Source organism: Triplophysa dalaica, chromosome 5 (genome assembly GCF_015846415.1).
Source record: "Triplophysa dalaica isolate WHDGS20190420 chromosome 5, ASM1584641v1, whole genome shotgun sequence".
NCBI classification, from domain to species: domain Eukaryota; kingdom Metazoa; phylum Chordata; class Actinopteri; order Cypriniformes; family Nemacheilidae; genus Triplophysa; species Triplophysa dalaica.
The window spans coordinates 3,864,111-3,886,673 of NC_079546.1; the positions used below are offsets into that span (position 1 = coordinate 3,864,111).

Sequence of the window (22,563 nt, forward strand, 5' to 3'; positions counted from 1 at the left end):
AAGCTGTGTTATCAGCATATGCAAACACATTTTACACGTGTACACTACAAGCACCTGTCGTCGTCCTGAGACAGCCAATCAGAGCTGCTGTTCAGTGGAACCGGCGGCTCCACTGAACGTGATGAGCGTTTGCCTGAAATTAAAAGGCGAAGCACAATCCCGTCAACTAGCGGGAAGAAGATTTGACGGATTAAAGCTGCTTTCTGACATCTCGTATCGTGCTGAATTATTCTCAGAATTTATTCTATCAGAGGCCTCGGTCGCCGCTGGAGACTGCTGGGAAACGCTGATGCTGTTTTGCATTTTGAAAAAAGCAAATCCACCGGATGTCATTTGATTCTGTGCAGGTACTTACCCCCACGAGACACACGTGGACTCAACTACACCACAACAATATCACATCAGTATGCATAGAGCATGCGGTGACCAGTGAACAAACCCGTGTTGCGTGTCCGTTGCGGGATTAATCTGCCGTGCTGCGCATTTATCTGCCACAGGGGGGACGCCTGTCTGCGTCTGTCTGATAACTCACACTATTGTCCAGCCTCACACAGTGTGACGGCACACAATGTGATCTGACCTGAGAACAGTAGACGACCGCTCAAAAGCGTACTGTTAATATATGCTGGAGGCAATTTTTCAGCGTTGTACGTGTGTGTGTTACAGATAAACTTGAGAAAAACTGAAATTCTCATCTTATAGTAGCACCTAGACAGCAAATTCTCTGATGAAACTTTCTGTCTGGTTCAGCACTTTTATACAGAACGCTGATGGGGCCGGGCACAAACATGAACAGTCTGTATGAGTTGGGGAGGTGGAGGTTTGTAAGCGACGTGAAAATCTCTGAAAGACACAGCATTCAGTCAAAATATCATCAGAATGTCGTCTGCAAACAAATATGCTGAAACTCTCTCTACAAACTTTTTCCCTCAAAGACTTTGAATGAAAGCCAGTGATGTTAAGATCAGTTAAAAACTGTGTTTGTACTTTATCAAAGTGGCATTCATTTCAAAGATGTGTTGTTATCCAGTGTGACATTCAGACATTTTTAAGTGTGACCTAAAGTGTCCAAATGCTTTTGGAGCTTTTGGAGGATTTTTTCCCTTCTCTCTCTCTTTCTCTAAGTTTTTATTTGTGCACTCTCTTCACATTCTGGCAGGATAATAGTGGCCACAAATCATCCCGTAGGCTTCACTGGGCAGGAAATTGATGTTCTTTCATTTCAAAACAATGGAGAGCCTTATGAGAGGCCTGATGATGTCATAACTCCAACTGGTGACAGGTTTGGGGGATGCTGGGACAGCTCAATCAATCCCAGCATGCACTGAGGCTGCCATAGGAACGACATTCTCAATCAAACACCGGCGTCAAAGCGGTGTCTTACACACACACGGCTTTAAGGTGGTTTTATAAAAGTGCTGCAGGTTGTAACTAACTGAGGTGTGTTAAAAGTCTGTGAGGTTATCAAAGTCTGTGTATGTGTGTTTTAGTTGACCAACTATCTTTAAAACCCAGTCTTGGTCTCATTCATTGAAGAAGAAATTGTCTCTTATTAAAATATGATAAATAGCTTTCTTTTTGGCCGACCTCACCTATCAATACTGATATTGAATCATGTTAAACACTTATCCAATAGCCACTGTATGATTGTACGTATGCTGTGTCTCAGGGTTTAGTCAAGTCAGCCCTGCGTTTCTCTCCCTCATTAAACCCGTTTCACTCTGAAGTGATGACTAAAACAGGTCGCAGAAAGCATTTTCGTGTTAATTTTCATTATGTGCGCTGGTGTAAAACAGTTTAGAGTTGAAATGTTCAGCAGGTTTTTGCAGTGATGAAAGCGTCTCTGCGGGACAGATGTTCTGGGTTAATTACAGCACATATAAAGCTCTTTAAAATCAGCAGCGAGCGCTCCGTGCCGAGCGAGTCGTGATTGGAGGCTGTTGGCCCGGCTGAGGTGCCGTATACCTGCTCCGTCTCGCTCTCTGGGGAAAAATCACGCCGCTAACTTGCCGGGAAACACTTCAAAGCCACTGGACACATGTGTGACCGATGGGTCTTTCCTGCCTGTCAGAGATGAGAGAGACAGAAGCAGCAGGAGTCTCTCTCTCTCTCTCTGTGCTGTCAGGTTTATGGTTATGGTTGGCTGATCGTTGAGTGATGTTTGAGCGTGAACAGAACGGAAGGGAATCCACCAGCACACACACACTGTCCCCAGTCCAGCGCTGATGCAAGCCTCAGATACACAAATGCATCAGATCATCATCGCCATCATTGCTCAGATGGAAGAGAGATGTACTTACTGTATTGCATTTGCCAAAATGAACAGCAGAACAAGCCGTATCCCACAATGCAATGCATTTAAAATTGACTTTAACCCGAGGATATCAAACCCAGTCATAAATATCAAGTCGTTCATTATTGCTCTGCCAAAAATTAAAACGGTTTGACACAAAATGAGATTGAAAATGCAACAGTTTTAATATTTACATAATAATTATATGAGAGAATGAGGTCATGTTTCAGTATCTGTCTAAGATGAGAATGCAGTGTGCAGCATGTACTGCGTGTGTTCTCTCTGACTGCGGACGGATCACGACCGCTCGCTCTGTCGCATGCCTATGTGCACGCATGCAGGGCTGTGTTCCAATGCATGTTTGCTCCGAGCAATGAAAATAAAGAGAGAAGAAGGAATGAGTTGTGTGGAATTGATTTTCCAAATGAAATGTTATGACAGCTCTCCTATGAACTGAATGTCTGAAATGTCTGAACATGTACGATTGCATTTGTAAATGCCTATTGGATTGTGCTATTGAATGTGTGCAGAAGCCGATGTGGAGTACTGCTGAGAGAAATAAGAAAGGCTTGGCCTCAACAAATGAGACTACACAGAAACATAAGTGCTTTAAAGCATGTTTGCAGTTTCACACTCGTGTAATGATTTATATCCTCCATGTAACCTTGTTGTGACGCAATGATGAGAGATGTTCTGTTAGTAAGCAATGATTGTGATTTAAGTCGCATCTCCACTGAAACGATTCCGATGATGTAATCCAAATCCGACATTGTACATTTTGACACATTGATAATGAGCCTTCTGGATTGAATAGAGATTCAGCAGCATCACCTGCTAGAATATAAGGACCGTTCTCCCACAATCTCAGGACGGGACGCCGTGCTTTCCAAGCCCAGGGCGATGTACCGCTTTCTGGAGATGTGACTGTTAGGAGCGCCTCTGAATGTGACAGCGCTGAAGCTCTCGGGAATAACCTCTCGCTCAACACCTCTCCATACCTGATATCTTAACTGAATCGCTAATGTGACCGGGCGGATGGCGCTGTGGGGGAAAAACTGGGCCGGGCAGTTGTCGAGTAAACGGTGACAAAATGTGTACTTTTGGTTGAACTATCGCTTTAACATCTCAAACTATAATGTCAGGAAAACTACACGTTAGCGCTTTCGAAGTGTTTTAGATGTTTCCAGCTGTCTGTTTGTGATGTAAATTTCAAGGCTTTTCATTTGAATGCGGTTTCTTAGGCTGGAGGCTTTCATTTTCCTTTCAGAGCAACACTAATGGTGTAATTACAAGCTCACAGTACGCTGAAATAAACTGAGGACTTGTGCACGTATACGGCGAAATCCTTTTAAAATAAAAAACGTTGCAACAAACAGACGTAATCCAGCGAGCGCAAACATTCACCAACAGCATGAAGCTCAGAACCAAGCAGCGAGATGAGATCTTCAAATAAACAAACATTTGGTAAAAGTACAAAGTAATACGACAAGATGAATGATTATCAAGTAATCTTTCATTAGTACATCTGCTCGTCTATAAGAGAAAAACGCTTCAAAAAACAGAAGTGTCAAAGGCTATCAAAACTGCTCGGCCCGAATGTTTCATCAGATGAAAACACATACACACCTGATAACATCAGAGCTTCTCAAAGTCCTTCGCTCAGCCAAGCATCTCTGTGATATACAACACAGCGCTGATTTCTCAAAGTCAGAAGAGTTCAGGAGAAATCCAGGGCAATAAGAATCAGCCTCCGGGGGGCCATGTGCAGATCCGAGGAAAAAATAAAACAAATCTGTGTAGTGTATTTCGGACAAAACTATGAGTATAACCACAGTAAAATACGGCTAAATAATGGTGATTAACCATACCTATTTTTACACACTTTACCTAATGCTGTAGACCTTATAATAGCGACAAACTAAATGCAATCGTCCAGCGAGTGATCAGCAGATCATATATCAACTCTAAGAAATATTACTTTCCTGGCCTTGGAAACATAACATTCTTACTGTAGTGCAGTACCGCTTTAGAAATTATAACGAAATCAAGCAGTTTAAGTGACGTTAATATGTGATAAGTAAACAGAAATAATTCAAGCGTGGAGACAAATGCTAACAAACAACACATGAAACATAAAAGCAGTAAAGAAATGGAAGAAATAGACAATGCAAAGAGTGGCAGTATTACAAACAGCTATTCACATATGCATGAACCATCGAGGACAGTCTCCGTAGTTAAAAGGGGTTACAGCTTAAACGCAGCTATTTAGAATATCTGGGACAATTCTTGTGCGCGTTGGAAAGTCCTGATGGTTTCAAAGCAAGCGGGTGAGTCTGTCTAATTCTTTCTTAGAACCGGATTGGTTGACGAAGCTAGAACGAAGCCGAAGCAAACTGCCGGAAGAAGCTGTCTCCAAGATGAGTGACCGGTCTCGATGACGTGACCGCACAGGAGCGCGTGAGAGCACGAGATGAGCATGGTTTGCTCCGTTCACAGATGCTTTAAGCCTGGGGGCTTCACGCCCCTCCAAGGTGGGCGATCCAATGCGATGAGATGATTTTGGGCGCGAAATCATTGTTTCTTTGTCCTGCTTATTTGCATAGAAGCACCTTGAAGTTTGGGCTGTAATAGCCTTAGAAAAAGAATAAGATGAGTATGGTATAAAATACATTACTGTGCTATACACAATCTTGTAAGGAATGAAAAGGGAAACAATTAGATATGAAACATGAAAGTACGTTGACCTGAAGTTTGTACAAGAATGTAAATATAAACAGAATACAACTAAGCACACATGCCTTTGAAGTTATAGGTGAGGCTGTATAACTAGGGGCAAGCAAACAATGTTGAGATATGGGTGTATACCCATTTAGACCATTCTTTTGTGGTTAAGGAGAAAGAAAGACAAATACAAGAGGAATGAATCTAGTTGGCGCATTCCTTTTTTTGGGCCATCCGTCCTCCCCGTTGGGACTCCTTTGAAGTCCAGGGGAGTGTATTGGAATCTATCCTGGTCAAATGAGGGATGCTGTAAGAGAGGGCAGTTGGATCAGACTCGCTGACGCCGGTTAGATTCCTGCTGAGAGGTCATGGTGATTTACGATCCACAAATGGTCACCTTTGGTCCGACCAGATCCTACATCGGTTATCATTTATTCACTCTCATGTGGTTGTAAACCTGCATGTGACTCTTTCTTCAAATAAAACACAACTGAAGATCATTTGAGAAATGTCTCGGTGATTTTGTGTTCATGTAATGGAAGTCAATCGGGTTTAGTGTTATTTGATGATCTTCTTTTGTGTCCTGAAGAAGGAAGTCATACTGGTTTGACATGACACGAGGTGAATGACTGATGGAAGAATTCTCATTTTTGGGATCTCGTGAAGTGTTGCATACAAATGAATGAAAATAAGATGACAATTTTCCTATGGTGGTCTTTTTTTATTTGGTCCTATACCAAAACAAAATACAAAGATGGGACGTCTTTTGCCTGTATGTTAGAAAACCACAATTGAGATCTCTTTCGAGCCCCTTTAATCTTACATCTGTCTTCTTTAGAGCTTCAGAAGACATCTTAACAAGTCTGCAGTCAAATCAACTATTTTAATATGAAATGAAGCACCGCTCACCACATCCAAATCCAATCATCCGAGCTATGCACATTCACTTTATGCCTCTATAGTCCTACTCAAATCACCATCTTTATTTCACTTCAGTGTAAAGAGGAGATGCAGAGACTTCCCGAGGTATGAGACAGAAACCTCTAAGAAATAATATGTACCTCTGGGCCAAAAGGGGAAGATTAATGTCATTTTCTGCTCTATATGTTTGTTAAATTGTCCATGGAGCTCAATTCTAACTCTCTTGCAGGTCTTGTCGCCTTTTGAACATCGCCGGCCGCATACTTCAGAGAATCACTGTGAGACTGAACATGATCATCTCCAGGGTGAGTCTCTGCTGTTGCTCCGTATTTCAGCCATGTTTCGTAGTGAGGAAAGAAAATTGCTTCAAAGTCGACTTCATTTCCTTATCGTTTCATCCTGTCTCTCATAAGTTACAGTCCGGGGTCGTGGTATTTGTACAACAAGCATGTAATCAAAGTTGGCGGTTAGGGAATGGAATATGGCTCCTGCAGGCGTGTGAGGCCCTCAGGGTTCGATTCTCAGTTTTTCTCAGTTCGATTTTCTCAGATGGGTTAGCAGGGTGACTGGGACAACACGTGGCCCCTGGCATCTCCCCAAGCAATTCAGCGGAGCAGTTTTTTCTGTGATGTTCTGATAACTGGGGAGACCAGCGACTAAAGAGAGAATTATCACATAACAGTGTGTCACAATGTGCAATCCTGACCTCCAGACTTCACATTACAAACACAGACGTCCTCCTCGATCATTCTGATAGATTTCTACATCATCTGAAGAAAACATGAGGCAAAGCGTGAGCACAGCTCTACTAAACTATAAGGAGTAGAATGTAGGTAGGAAGTATGACTATATCCCTTGAGATATAATCAGTAAAATATTTCCTGTCAATGACGCGCCATAAAATGACCCGAGGGAGAGCTAAAGATGACCAACTTTCACTTTTCAGTGAACTTGTTTGAACAGAGTTCACACGCAGAGGCGAGGTCAAACATTCATCCCGAATGGATATTATTATAGAACGCTGTTTTATCTGGTCATTATTATCATCATTATACAGGTAAAATCCTGAAGGGGAGAGAGAGAGAGAGAGAGAGAGAGAGAGAGAGATCTTTCTGTCTAACTCTCTCTATCTCTCAGTAATGAGGCGGTTGAGGAAATGAGCGAGTGAATGTGTGGAGGTGTAATAGATGGAGAGAGAAAGAGAAGAGGTGAATGCTAGCAGATAGATAATTGGATAGAGGCTCTCAGGAGACGCACATCAGATATGTTGTGTAATTAGAACGGAGGAGTGTGTGAGGAATGTAAATGTTTCTCGGTTTGGGGTCTTATGAGGGTCTCCTGTCCTGTACAAGCATCTGACTGCCTCACCCCAGCACGGCGACAGCTGGTGCTTTGCTGTGTGTGTTTCCTGGTACAGTATCACACATAAGAGCTGTATTGTAAGAATACGTGAACGCTTCCAGCTTGACATTGCATGTATTTGCATCATCAAATGTGTCTGAATACAAAATCACATTCAATAAAAGTGTCCTAAGTGTGTTTTATTCTCATTCCCTAACCAGTGTGAAGAGAATCTTACTGTGTGCGTTTAATAGGCTACATTACATTTTGATGACCCTTAAAGGAATAATTATTTCATCTTCTTTCTTCTTCAGTACACAAAAGAAGATTTTTTGAAGAATGTTGATTATCAAACAACACTGAACCCCATTCACTTCCATTGTATGAACTCAAAACCACTAAATATCTTCTTTTGTGGTCCACCGAGGAAAGAGTCACATACAGGTTTACAACCACATGAGGGTGAGTAAAATAATTCATGTGTATTTTTATCCCTTTGTATAATGTCGCGTTAGCAGTGCAAACTAATGAAATGTCAGTACAGTACAGTAGCTGGACTGCACATGAAGTCACTTTGGATGAACCATCTGCAAAATCCATAAATGTAAATGTGACGCTTGGAGAACATCCTGAGAACAAGGATGTGCTCATGTACGGTTCATGTAACACTCCTTGACCCTCAAGTTCTCATTCTTGCACTTTAATTTCCTCTCTGTCTTTGGGACAGTCTGTCCTAATGCTTCAGGTCTAAAGAAATCTGAATCTAATTTAGTTGAGAAGACGGACAGTACGGCAGAAGTGTACAACATGCACTGAAAAAGGCATCTTCACTCTCAAAGCCAGAATAATCCCCTCATAAGGAGAACAGTGTGTGTGTGTGTCTGTGTGTATTGATTGGTATAAACACACAGAGGAAAGCGGGTTGATGACCTTGCGTTGGGCCGCGTCCAGCTCTGTTAGATCACTTTAAATGAAAAATAAATGCCGTCCATGAATACTGATGCCCGCTGGACTATCTGACGATACACACTTGATCCAGTCCTAAACCAGTCTTGATCCTCTTCTGAACCAGTCCTAAGCCTGTATCAAACAACTCTTATTGCTTATTAAATCAGTTCTGTGTATAGGAGCAGTTGAGCGGTAATTGTTAAAGGTCCTCTGAAGGTCGTCACTTTATATTCATGCAAAAATAAATATCAGATTTTCACATGGTTTAAACCTTCACAAGTTTGCTTACAACTGTCACATTTCAGCACAGACACATTTAGATTTGATTCATGGAGAGACAGCGGTGAGGAATAATGTATCAGACCTATACAGACTCTCTTTCTTTTCTATATTGTAATAACGATCTTTGAATTCGGATTTGATTATAGTTTAGAGGAATTAAATTGTAATACTGGCTGGCTGACGGCTGGCTGAATGGTTTTGTCAAATAAAGTAGAGATGAGAGACAGGATGAGTCTGCACTGAAGGATAATTGCCATGTTTTTATTTGATGTTTTCTCCGATATCTGATAGAGATCAGATCTTGTTGCACACGTGTATACAGCAGAAACACACGTGATATCCAATTTGATTTTGGTCTTTACTCTAAATCTATTCCACATGTGATATCTGGTTATCTGACCTACATCTACATCTAATTTAGAGTCATGTTGAAGCGCATGTTAAATACACGCTTCCAATGTGGTAGGGTACAGTGTTTCTGTCTAACCTTAAATAAATACAAAAATAATCCAGAAGAAAGAAAAATCAGAGATGAGATCAGTGACATTAAATGGAGAACAAATGCAAACGTTTGTCTCACCCGAGTCTCCGTTATTTCTCCTGAGAAAAAGAGTCAGAAATGTGTCTGTCATTACAGTTTGAGATGATGTGTCAAACTGAGCTCAGATTTGTCAAGTCTGCTATCCAAATTCAATATTATTGAAGATCTCAAAATGTCTCATCAAATTGACTCAAATCCAGATTATTTATACATTTTCCATTCAGTTTACGATGTACATTTACCATTTTTATTTCTTTCTATTTGTAATAGAAACTTCTGAGACCACGTTTATACTTCCACGAAGCACAACTGAGAACTCCATCAAATCTCCTGAGCTATAAAAGAGCAACATGTGAGCAATAATATTCTCCTCTGGGAAATGAGATTTTTTTGTTCACAATCTGTCACGGCATCTTCGTCTTTCATGAATGAAATATGTCTGTGTATTTGGCCTTAAAGTATAAATGCAGTCAGAGAGATGTAGTGGTGCGGAGCGGGTGTCTGTCCGGGGGTGTCCTGCTGTTTTACTGATGCTCTGAACAACCTTTAGGCCCTCACACACACACGCACACAGTTTCCTCTCTTCTGTCAGTTGTGCTCGTGTCTGACAGCGCTTGTGCCTCTAGAGTTCTGCACAGAGAATATTAGATGTGAAATGTAGAAAAATGCCTCAAACATGCCGCGTCGCACACCCAGAGAGATGAAGATCAGCCGAGTGTGTCAACAGACTGACACACACACACACACGGCCACAGCGTGTGCCATTTAAGAAAAGACGCCCGTGGGGGAAAGAAGTGTGTGAGCCGCTGCTCTTAATGTCATGAAGTTCATGAGAGTGTGTGTCTGTGTGTTTTAGTTGTGTTGGTAGTGAGGTCACGCAGCTTTCTGGGAAATAACTGTGTGTAATTTCCCTTTTTTCCTGTAGGAATAGTGCACACACAGATGGGATGGATGAAATTCAGCTCACATGACCGACTACTGACTAAAGATGAGCCTTAATCCAGGTACAATGACGAGAACATGAACAAGTGACGCTCAGCTGCTGTCCTGAGGTTAGACACAAAATACAGTTGCTCAGTAATACCGGGTTCAGTCTACACAATATCATATTTGGAAACATCCATTTGACGCAGGGTTTTGTGGTCATTTGTAAATAAAAATAGACACTGAGACGTAAGAATTTATTGTTTTATGGTTTTTAGTATAGTGTGCGTCTGGAATGTTTGATGACGTCCGGTTTTTAATTCGCCATGAATGATCTCATTACATCTGTGACGTTGACCAATAGGAGCACAGAATCCTTTCCATACACACAGCTTTCAAACATAAAGTTGCTCATTTTTGATGACATCATGCCATCATGAGGCCATGATTGGTCAGGAAGCACTGTGTAGTGTGACACTTTCTTGTCTAAGACACAACGAGAATTGAAGGAAAATCACAAAAACTGACAGATTGACTATTGTGAAAAAATATTGTGTAGTCTGAACCTAAATCGGCAAACTCAAATACAGGCGGTTGCTTACAACAGGATCTGTCAATGGTTCATGATGTTTCTTATGGTATTCTGTATATTATCAAATTAGAAAATGTAGACTTGGTGCATTTTATAAATACCTGAAGCAAAATACGGTTTCGTTTTTTGTATTCACGTAACGTAACACAAGCATCGGGATGTTCCACAACAGCGCACATGTACGCTAGAAGAAACAGTGAGCGAATTTGCATGTATTTGTCATTTGTGTCTCTCTGTGCTCATCTCTTTGTGGAACAAATGACGGAGGTTATGACACCTGCTGCGAGGAGCAGATTATGAGACGTAACCGCTGCGTTCTCCTCCTCCTCAGCAATCGTGTTTCTTTTCTTGTTACTATAATACATGAGGACAAGCACTTCTTCAGTTTACCTCACACTCTCTCGCTTCTGAAGCAGACAAGGACAGACGGAAATGAGGAGATGACACTGAAACCCGCCAGATGCTTTGATTCAAATCAAACACGCTCTGTCTCTTTCTCTCTTTTCTCTACATCTCGCAAATTTAGTAACTCTGATAAATGACTTGGAATGCTGAAGGAGAGATTCTCTCTCTCGCACGCACGCATTTTCTGTTGTGGGTCAATAACATGAAGGGCTTTGTACTTTTCAGAGAGAGAGAGGTGATAAAGTGTGTGTGTGGTGAGAGATGTTCTCAATCAATCCGAGGTGCTCTCAGTGGTCCTGTTAGTGCTTCTAAACGATTAAAATGGCATCTTATTGTTACATTAGTCAACAGAAACCTACAGCTTTCAACCTTCCCATAATCCATATCCACCAAAACTTCACTATCATCACTTCACAACTCATGTGCGCTGTAAACTTGTATAAACTTTTAACACCCCACTGTGAGCAATCCACCCTCGCACTGACATTAAACTCTGAATGGATGACATTAAATGCTTTCACAAGACTGCTCAACACAAAACACTGTTATGACAGGCACACGGGTCAGAGGTCACACGCGCTTTATGCTTTTTCTTTAAGCCGGAAGGTTCCATCACCGCTGAAAGACTGACGGCCTGGTTTAGAAAATACAAACAGTGTTGTGGAAAGGTCACTGGCACACACGTTCATTCACTCCGGCAGCGGCTGGTGCTTGTTATTGTGTGTACAGCAGAGATAATTATGTCTTTCCTTCAACACTTTAACATCGCAGTCACCCGGGCAGAAAAGGAGCTTAAAATAGATGTTTAAAATGAGAGTGTGGAATGATGAAGATGAGGTGCAACGCTGCCCTGAAGCAGGCTTTGCAATGAGATCTCATGCCATATCCTAACTGTTTTACCAGGTGACTGATTCATATGAATCATTTGCAGCAACACCGCATGCAAGGATTTGAGGAATGCAACTTCCTATTGAAACTCGAAAGGGTCACCAAACTGTTTGTATAATCTATCAAGTCTAGTTTTGATTTCAGGGATCTTCACAATAGCTGTGTTATATTTATGCGTTCTCAGCCTACCTGCGCGCGGCACCGGGCATCTTCATGCTCGCGCTCCTCTGCACCTAAACGCGCGCTCTAACGCAGCAGAACGAACCAAACCAAACCAAACGACCTGAAGATGTTCGGCCTCTCGTTGTCAATAAGCCTCACTGAAAATGTGCACAAGCCATCTGTTCCAGATCAGCAGAGCTGTAAGTGTCACGCGTTAGTTTAAATCCACAGGTACTAGACCTCCGCGTCTTTACGCGTAAATCTGTCGCTGCGTTTAAACCACATTTAATCTGCACTGTACAGCAACAATTCATCAACTCCAAATCCACATATGTGCAATAATCCATCATTTTATTAGAACAAGTGCAATCGATGCTTACATTATGATCAGTCGTGAGTGAATCTTCAAGGAACCATTAAAACAGCCATTACCATTCATAGGAACCATAAAATTTTAAGGGGAAACGCAGGACGCAGGACGCGCTTTGATTATCAATGAGATCACAAATGTGATTGATTTCACTTTTGTGCTCTGATCCATGAACGGAGCATTAGAGTATATAAATCTCATTCTTCATTAGGAATCTCTCTGCATATACGTGGGAGACTAAAATTTAATGGCAGTTAATACGGATATTTGAGAAATGTTTTGGAAAATATAATCTAATAAAGTTGTATTTGCGTTTACATATTTGTGTTGAAGAACCCCAATTAATTTTCTTTCTCGCGGTCATTTTGGGGGTCATATAGAGCTTTTGATTTTGCGCGACCGTCTTCAATAAATGAATAATCAGCTCAACAAACCAGCCCGAAAGCAAACAGCCAGCAAAATAATGTTTTCTTCTGAACTTTTTACAAAATTAGCCGTCATCCAGACAATCAAATGAAATGCGCATTGGAAATGAAACACTCCCGTGCGTAAAATAGAACGGCTCTGCAGAATTCATTCCTCAGCGAAAACATTTGCTCGTATTGATCAATGTTTGTGCTCCGTGTTGTTTTTGTAACAAGCCTTAAGTGGAAAATAAATGACCTGTGCGAATGTGTTCTGAAACTGAGAGCAATCGCCAGATGATCATAAAGGTTTGTCCATCACATCAGGTGGAGATGGAAAACAGTTTCCTAACACACGCACAGGCGCAGGGTTATTCAGGGAATATATATAACCAATTAGATTGTAGACCGGTTACATAATAAATCTGTCTAGTGTGTTTTTGAGCTTAAATGGAATATGCCGTGTTAATGTCGCTCTGGGTTTTAAGTGCGCAACATCTTGTTTATGTAAAACTCTTTATTACGCAGTTCATTCTTTTAAGTTTTTCATCCTTAATTTTGGAATCTAAAACAGGACACTGGATGTGAGAATGAAGCCTGAGCTTTCCAGAATAATTTTAGTTGATTTGTGCGTGTGCCTCTTTAGATTTCAGTCAGTGCGCACGCGGAGAGGGAATGAGTCTGGTTAGTTCGGGTCTGATTCTGCACTGGGATGTGAAGGCTTTGCTGTTAAAAATCAGGACTGATGTGTTGTGATGCTTGTAACTGTGTCTCTGTGGCACAGCTGTCAAATTCAACAGCTCGATCAAAAAACTGAGAGACTGAATCTGCGGCTTTATATCGATTTAAGTTACACACTCCAACATAGCTAAATGATCCAACTGATGGCGTGAAAATAGCCCAGAAAAGTGGGATAGACTAGACTATATGACGTTGGACAAATTGCATGTTTACCAGGATTTCTATGTGGCAGGTTTTAAAGATGGTTTGGATTGTTTCAGAAATCTTGGGTATCTGGACTCTCCATGTTGCGCGTTCACTAACGGGCATTTCGTCTGGTCTCCTGAAAGCATCAAATCTTTCATGCTTAAAAATGCTTTTATGTGTTTCAATGTTGTGCGCTGTAATGCATTTTCTAAAACATTCGCCAAGTGCATCAAAACACGCAACAAACAAGTGTTATTGCAGGAAAAGCGCGTACAGTAGTTCTGTGGAGAAGCTCACCTACCTGCTCTCAGTCGCTCGTGTCGCCTGCGGGGTCTCCGCTCTCTCGGTCGCAGGTGGTCAGTGGGTCCGTTCGGTCACGCAGTTGGACGTCTGAGGACATGATGCTGGACGGCTGAAGCTCTTCTCGTTGGTGAACGCGAAATGAGGAGTGGAAGTGAGGAATGGAGAACAGGAGGGATGGGAGGAGACACAGGAGGACCCTTTCCAGCATCATTCTCACATATCATTAACGCACTTCACTTTACACGCGAGGAGGAGGACGCTTAGGCTATTCATTAACGTAACTCTATGATAAAACTGAGTTTTATTTTTTTAAAACGTCCCTTTCTTAGCTATTACACATATGATGTGTGTGATATTTACGCACAAATGATTGTGTAGAGAGACGTTCGTGTGTGACTGAAGTGATTGACTGGATTTCAGCGCCACGGACAGCGCGCAGTTGCCCAATGGATCGATACGAGAGCCCTGCGGCGCGTTAACGCGCTCCGACGCCTCTGGATTAAACGGGATTTGAGCGTCTTGCTCGAACGTGCCATGACTGCGCAGCGCGTCCTCGGAGATTTGTGTCTACACTAAACCATGAAAAACCTTTTGGCGAAAAATGTACCGCTGCGCGTGATGTGTGACGCTAATCCACTTATACAAGAGTACTGTGGCGGTACCATGGTATACTAATGGCATCAGGGGGTAATACTAGGGTATTGATTTATTGCTGTATTCATTTGACATTATACATTTGTATGAAATAACAATACCACTCAATTACTATACACATTTAATTACTAACAATGTCAAAACATTTGAGTTAAACTTTCATATAAACCACATTCACATACAATGATATTTGAATAATACTCCAGTGTACTTCAAAGATTACTAGTGTATGATCAACAGACCCATTGAATAACCTCGATGCCATGTCCAAAATCACATTCTGTTTAGCCGAACATCAGATTAAACATGTTTTCACATCATCAATGAACTCAGGATCAAAGCAACTCTTGATTGAGAGTGATCTGCTCTGTGTGTTTATGCAAATGTTGGATGTCTCTTACTGAAATACCCCGGTATTAACATATAAATATACCCCCCCCCAAAACGACATGGAAATAATGTATAAATATATTGGGTGATGCAACCAAACTTCTTTTGTGTGGTTTTAGTTGTATGTCTGAACGTTTTTTAAGCATGAACGCACCTGACGGATTGCAGAACGCTTGTAACATCTGAAGATTATACTGACATCTACTGGAGAAACACACACTCTCTCACCGTCATTTGAGTGTGTGTGTGTGTGTGTTGTGATTCTTGGTTGTTAAATTTGTGCAGTTGTGAGCTCACATCCATCTCCGTGCACATCATGTCTATAAAATGACTGCATGTAGTTTGTTAAACGACAGTTCACGCATGCACAACATGTAAATGCCTGCGGTGACAGAATGACCTGATGTTCTTCATTAATGATGTTGTGTTGTATTTGTTTAATGAGCGGGTAAAATAAGTGCCCCAGAGTTGGATTGGTAGAAAATGACGTTGTTAGTTTGATCTCTGTGTTTAATTAACGCCCATGGTTTGATTCCGAGCCACATATCTGTATTATTTCACATGCCAATTCAGCCCACGCCGCCGAGGCGGAGAATACGGACGTCTGTACCGCCACAGTCCCATCGCAGCCCTTTAATTGACAGCTGCTAATAGAGGAGCCTCGTCTCTCATTTAGGAAAGACGGAGTGCACAATGGCCACATACAATCAGAGCCGTTCCTCTGGTGGCGATAGCTTTGTCTGCTGCTGGAGAAGAGGAATATGGAGTGGAGGAAGAGGACAGACGGAGGAATAGACAGGCGGGATGATTGTGTGAACGTCTCAGTTTAAATGAACTGTCTGTCAGCCGTCTGTCACTCGTGCCAGGGATCAGGACAAATACAAATCAATCGGATTAATGTGAGACCTGATACGGCTGTAACAAAAGTGTGGTTGTGTGGTTTGTTTTTCTGGTGTTACTTTTGTAAACCCAAATAATTAGTTTAATTTGCACTGTTTGTGCTATGGATGTTAATGTATTGCATTGTAGACAGTAAAGTGTGTATAAAAATCGAACAAAACGCAATATCTTGGTGTCGGCTCTTTACTCGGGCCACTTTAAAACACCCTAGCAACCGCATAGTAATACCCTAGCAACCACTTTTGGAATCACCTTCTGTATCCACGCAATTGTTCCTAGCATTGTTGTATTTTATGGCACTTCCGGTTAACTTGTTATTTGTTTATATTTAATAATATTCACGTCTCTCTCTCTCATATGTGTGTGTTATGCTTTTATGAGTGGGCCGCATCACACACGCACACACAAACAGTAATGTCTCTCTCACAGTGTGAATGGACCCCTAGGGAGAAGACGTTCAAACCTGCGGATGATCCACATGCTCCATCAATGTGTCTCTGGAGTCTCTCTCTCTCTCTTTCTGTTAGTGACGTGTTCAAGTGCAGCTTAATTCTTGCCTTTTAGCAGCGCAGCAGATTAGAGGAGAGCCAGATCGATGTCTTCTATGAGAGAACAAGACGCACATAAACAACACGTCATAAACACACACAGGGTTATGAAGTGAGAGAGCGAGACACTCCATCAAAATTGCTTTAAAATCCCTCATTTAGAGGTGACCTCACCGCTAAACATCTCCAAATTAATGTGCATTTGTGAAGAGCTATAAGGCTGGATCAGGTCTTAGTGATGTTTAAATCAAGTTATTTAACTTCACGTTACTACACGTTTTAGAGTAGCAGCTGTTTGAAGGTTAAAGGAATAATGCAATGAAATCCCAGAAGATTTGATGGAGTTCTCAGTTGTGTTTCATTTAAGTCTCTGCAATGTAAAATTGCTCATGAGGAATAAAAACAGAAACAACAGAGACTGTAACTGAAGGTGTGAAATGAATGTAGATTGTAGAGGTCAAATCATCTAGATTTGGTTAAATTTAATGAGAAATGTTTGAGTTCATATCGAGATCTTCAATAATATTGACTTTTGATTGCAGACTTGACAAACCTGAGCTCATTTACTCTTCATTTGTTCACACTGATGTCTAGGACAAATAATAGAGGTTTTTCAAGAGATCTCATCTGTGATTTTTCTTTTTACTGAAGCTGTATGATAGCTCAGCAGGAGCACAAACTGTAGCTGTTAAAGAGGGTTTGAGTGATGTGCAGGTGAGTCAATGATGACAGTATGTTCATGTACATGTTTGGCTGAATCTTTATGTAAGTGTTTATCCTGGAGAAGCAGAGATCGTTTTCAGATTCACGTCGTGGTCTTGGTTGCGAGTTGCATCATTCTGTGGTGCTGAACAGAAATTGGTCTCGTATAGAAAGCTGAAGTTCTTTCATAGTGACAGATAGAGTCAGCTCAGTGCACATCCATCCGTCTGCCCTTCATCTCTTCAGGTCACTCATTCATTTCATAATATTTGATGCACTGGGTCATTTTGGAGATGTAAAAACACACACACGAACGCTTTCCACTGTTAACGGGATAGAGGTGAGTAATTCATGATAGGATTTTCATTTCTGGGTGAACTAACCCTTTAAGTGATTGTGTTCTTCATAACCTCCAGCAATATCCATTTGTTAGGTGTCTGCTGAACAATGTCCTCTGTAATGTGTGTGTGTGTGTGTGTGTGTGCATGCGTTTGTTTTCTCATGACGCAGACCTCCAGCTTCTAACCCACAATTCTCTGGGTGTGACCGGAAGATCTTGTTAAGGAGGAAACACCTGTAATCATTTCTGACGTGAGAGATAGGAAACATTTTGCCATGTATTGTGAGTGTAAATGACTGTGTATTGAAGGCTTTAGATAACTGAGCCACATTTATAAAAGTTGGAATGTAATTCTGTTAGATAACAAAACGTCCAAGCAAGTGACATTTTAAAGAAAAATACCCTCACTAACTTTAAGCAAAACATTTCACACAAGGATTGATGATAAAACGCTTGAGTTCCAAATAAAAACAAACTACTGAAGTTGTGTGAAAAACGTCAAGTATTATTTGTGAGATGGGGCTTTGCTCTTATGTAATTTAATAGTGACATTCTCACATTTTTAAGTGTGATTCATTGTCACACTTTTTTATTGCTCCTGTGAAAATTAAGCTTTTAAACTGTTGCTGCACACTCATTTTATTAATATAAATCAGGTCTTTTCTCAGGAGAAAAACGGGAGAAATCAAGAGATTAAAGTCTGGATTTGCATTCAGTCTGATCCGCAGGACTGGTAGGGCACGCCCGGGAGCACACTTCAGTCTGTAGGCATTAAAATTAGCTTTAGAAGCAATAGAAGTGTATAGTGTGCCCGTCTGTGTGTGTCTGTGTGTGTGTCATGAAGATAGACAGCAAGAAGTTACACCCTGTCTCTCAATGTTAATCTCTCTCTGTCACACACACATACACATTTATGTTTTATGAGGACTTTCCATAGACAATAGGATTTATTTTATACAAACAAAATTCTGCATTTTGCAACCCTCACCTCTCAACCAAATCATAACACAAACATTTCAACATTTAAGACAATAATTATTTTAAGCTGTATTCTTCATGGTGCCCAAACAAAGTCCACACAAGGTCAAAAAGTATTGCTATTACTATATTTTTTGGAGACATTTGGTCCTTAGACTGTAGGGTTTACCAGGACACACATAAGCTTCTTAATTCTTCAGTGTGGCTCTGTTCCTTTTTCATCACTATTGTCTAATGTTTATCTGCATTTAAAGTTGATAGATGAAGAACACACACAAAGGGCTCAAACACTGCTTATTGTGTGTGTCTATTTGGGGGTTAATAGGTGGCCCTGGTTTTTAGCAACATCAGCACACAAACGAAAAAAAAAATGCTTATCAGCAGACCACAAAGAGAATTGTTTCACATTTGCTTTTAAAGTCTGCATGTGCTTGTGTTTTTGTGTGTGTGTATGTGTGTCTTCGTCTGCATGTGTGTGTAAGTGCCTTTGTTGCTCTGTTCTGTGTGTCTCTCATGTTCCATTAGTGTAGCCATTGTTTCTGCTAAATGAAAGCTGTTCATGTGCACCAGGAACACACACGCACACGCTATATGCGGTTTAAAGCGATAAAGCCTAGTTTTGCTGTTTTAATCTTTAAAGACACAGCAGCTCAAAATAATTACATTCAAATGTAAAATTGATTTAGTGAATAGATTTGCATTTAAGATTTCAATAAAATAAGTTTTCTAACGTCTTCATCTACCATTTCTAAAGTGTTAATTTCTACGTTTTTTTGCGCAGAAAGATGAATTGCTCACTTAAACCTCATCTCATATATAAAACAACATTAGGAAAGAATGTGTGAAGCAGTTTAACTGAATTAATTGCAGATAGTTGTGAAGCAGAGAAAGAAGAATGTGCTCACAAGCTCATGTGCGTGCAGATCTGTGCCTAAAGGTTGAAAATTAATTGCTGATATTTTTCAGTCTGAGTGACTTGTTGTAATGCTCCAGTTCTTCAGCTGCATTAGTCTAAAGTTCTCTTGTGTTTGGTGTGACAGCTGCTGTTTCTCCAGTAGAAACCTGCTTTATCCGTTGAGCACATGACACACACAGTCAGTTCATATTGACCTTACTCTTGAGTTTTCACTGCTTTTGTGGTTTGGGTGTTAAATCCTCAGGCACATATGGATGATGGGAAAGTTAATTTGTTACGCTTGAAATGAGCGGAGCCGAAGAAATCTACATCAGTCCTGTTCATTATAATTTCACTAGTTTAGAGATTACAGTAAGTGTCACACGATGTGATCTGTTTATTATAAAGCATCGCGCCGGATCTCTGTCTGGAGCTCTTATAATAAGATCCGACTGTGTGTGTGTGACCCTGCCACTCCATACGAGGAGTAAAGTGAATTAATGTCCACTCTGTTCATCCAGAAGCTTCTCCTGAGGGAGAACCCGACAGCAAATAAAGAGGAATGAGATGAAGTGATTGAATGATAGTTTATTCATCTGACCACATGTGTATGTGTTGCGCAATATTCCATTTATTTTCATTGATGTCTAGGAGAAAAAACAGAGATATTAAAGAGATCTCATCTTGTGATTTTTCTTATGGGAATGACTTTCTAATATTCATCTATCACAGAATCAACGCCGTAAAAGTCAGTCTGCTGTTACAAATCCACTTTAAATGGATGTACAGTCACAGCAGATAAACACAGTAGAGGGAGAGAGAGAGAGAGCGAGTGAGGGAAATAACAAATAAGATCTCTCCTCGTTTCTCCTCAACAATGAGATCAAATGGAAAGCAAATGGCAACTCGTGTCATATGTTTCTCCGCTGTGTGAAATCAGAAGATGTTCAGTGCAGAAAAAGTGAAACGTTTCTCAGAGGATGAAGCTACAGGAGCGTGTGTGTTTCAGGGTGAATAAATAATGACAGGAGTTTCATTTCTGGGTGAAGAGTTACTTTAGAAGATAAAAACATTCATTAAATCTGCTGAACTCCGAAAGAGAAACATCTGAGCTGTGAACTCCACAAATTAAGCCCTCAGATACAGCTGCTTATTTCAGCTCTTATGTAATCTGATGGTCCAGAGAGAGAGAGAGAGAGAGAGAGAGAGAGAGAGAGTGTTTTGTATTAGTGAGAAGTTCAATGGTTAATTAAGCCACATTGACAGGAAAATGTTACAACTTTATAGTGAATCGTGTCCCTGTGGACATGACTTTGTGTGCATGTGTGTATTTTATGACCTGTCTATAACAGCTGCAAAGCTTTGAACTACACAGGCGTCTCCTGAATATTTCCAGATTTCATACTCTTTCATTTTTTTGTGGTATTTAGCTGATACAGTCTGTTTGGGTCAACCTGGAATTAAATGTCTCTGTCGTCCTTTCATGTGAATAAAAGAGTCATATAGAGAATTACGTTTACAGTTAATACAACGTACATCTTATGAAAATAAATAACACTATCATGTATTCTGACTGTTTGATATTTTTACTTTCTTCTGTTTTTTGTCCTCACGTCTATGCTGTCTGTATTCGTTTTTATTTAATGCAGACCCATTTCTGCTTTGCAGCAGTGGAAAATAGCGGATACGCGCTACAGAAATAAATTTGAATTCAGTATTACAAAGCAAGTGAGCTGTCCAGGTAGACAGCATTTAAAAGCAATATATTCTGCTTTAATGCGATGACAACTTGTGATGTAATACATTGATTGAATTCTGCTTTGCTGTTTATCAGCAGGTCAGCGGCTCGTGGCCCTCGCTCTTCTGTTTACCAGCTACACAAACAAACATTATCTGAAAAAGTTAAGATAATCCTGCATTATAAATTCAACTCGTGTGCGGATTAAAGTAGAGAAGAAGCATCAATCCTGAAGTTTCAGACTCATCAGAGAACAGAGCCGCTCTCCACGGGAGCCAATCACGAGCCAGACGTCAGCTTTAAATTTGCTTCAGTGGTCCGGGCTGAGAAGAGAAGTGATTCATGGCTCTATGAACGCGTCTTCATTACGGCAGGAATCTGTAATTTTGAGCTCTGACATTCAACATCAGGTCTGAGAGCCAAAGGGAAATGACTGTCTGTTATTATAGTCAGTGTGGATTTTATTTTAGCACTGTTGGAAGGTAAATCTACGACTGTCTCTCTCTCTCTCTCTGCAGAGTTTGAAAAGCCAGAAAACTTCCCATTTGATTTTATGGAGACACACATTTTTCATTTGGATTTCTGAGAATCGGGTGCGTGAACCAGATCTCCTCACAGCGAGGTCGTAGGAGTGAATGCGAACGGATTCTCGTCCTTTTGTGTTTTAAAGCACATGCTCGTCTCATCTGGTCAACACAATCTTCTCGATCTCTGTAATAAAACATGTCGCTGTGTCTCATCTCTCATGTGTCTCACTCTCACTGTCTGTCTCTCCTCCTGAGTGCTTTTTAAACAACATCACCTCAATTATGGCACACAGACGGAGCGTCTAAAAGCCCCAGTCAACCCTCTTCACTCAATACACACACACACAGACACACAACAAGCATGCACAGTGCTGAATATTCCCCCTTTATGCACATATACACATACAATTTCTGACATTTAAATACACAACATTAGTGCCCGCTCTTTGTAAATCTTCCATAATGCACAAAGATCCTAATGAGAATCCCTCTATATCACATGACCACTCTGCATTCCCATTGGTTGTTGCCACGTTACATCACTGCTCATTTGCATTATGTTAAACTCTTCATCACATTGGACTCTTCACTCATGTCGCCTTCGCATACAAACTGCTATTGAAAAAACTTCTGTTCACTTCGTTCCCGATGACATCACAGATACACACGTATTAACCCTTCATTACACACTTCACGGCTGACATTTTCAGTTCAGTAATCAATAGTCAATCAGGATTGATCAATAACTTGTCTGTCTATAAATGTGAGGAAGACACTCTCTGTTTGTTTGCTTTTGCTTGGGTTTATTGAACTGTGATACTGATGTGTCGTTTTAATCTGTTTCTCACTGATTTGAGTGAAAATGATTG

General features: G+C 40.8%; 1 protein-coding gene across 3 annotated transcripts in view; it reads right to left on the minus strand.

Moving 5' to 3' along the window:
* The window catches only part of chrm2a (cholinergic receptor, muscarinic 2a), a 51,534-nt gene extending 33,845 nt beyond the window's left edge, over positions 1-17,689 (minus strand). The window contains exon 1 of one of the 3 annotated variants that reach the window (XM_056747970.1): positions 14,021-17,689. The gene's annotated coding sequence lies outside the window, so the exon portion shown is untranslated. Of the gene's footprint in view, positions 1-13,746; positions 13,990-14,016 lie in introns of those variants that run through there. The other 2 variants (XM_056747972.1, XM_056747976.1) reach the window with 2 other exon arrangements.
* Between the last annotated feature and the right edge of the window lie 4,874 nt (positions 17,690-22,563).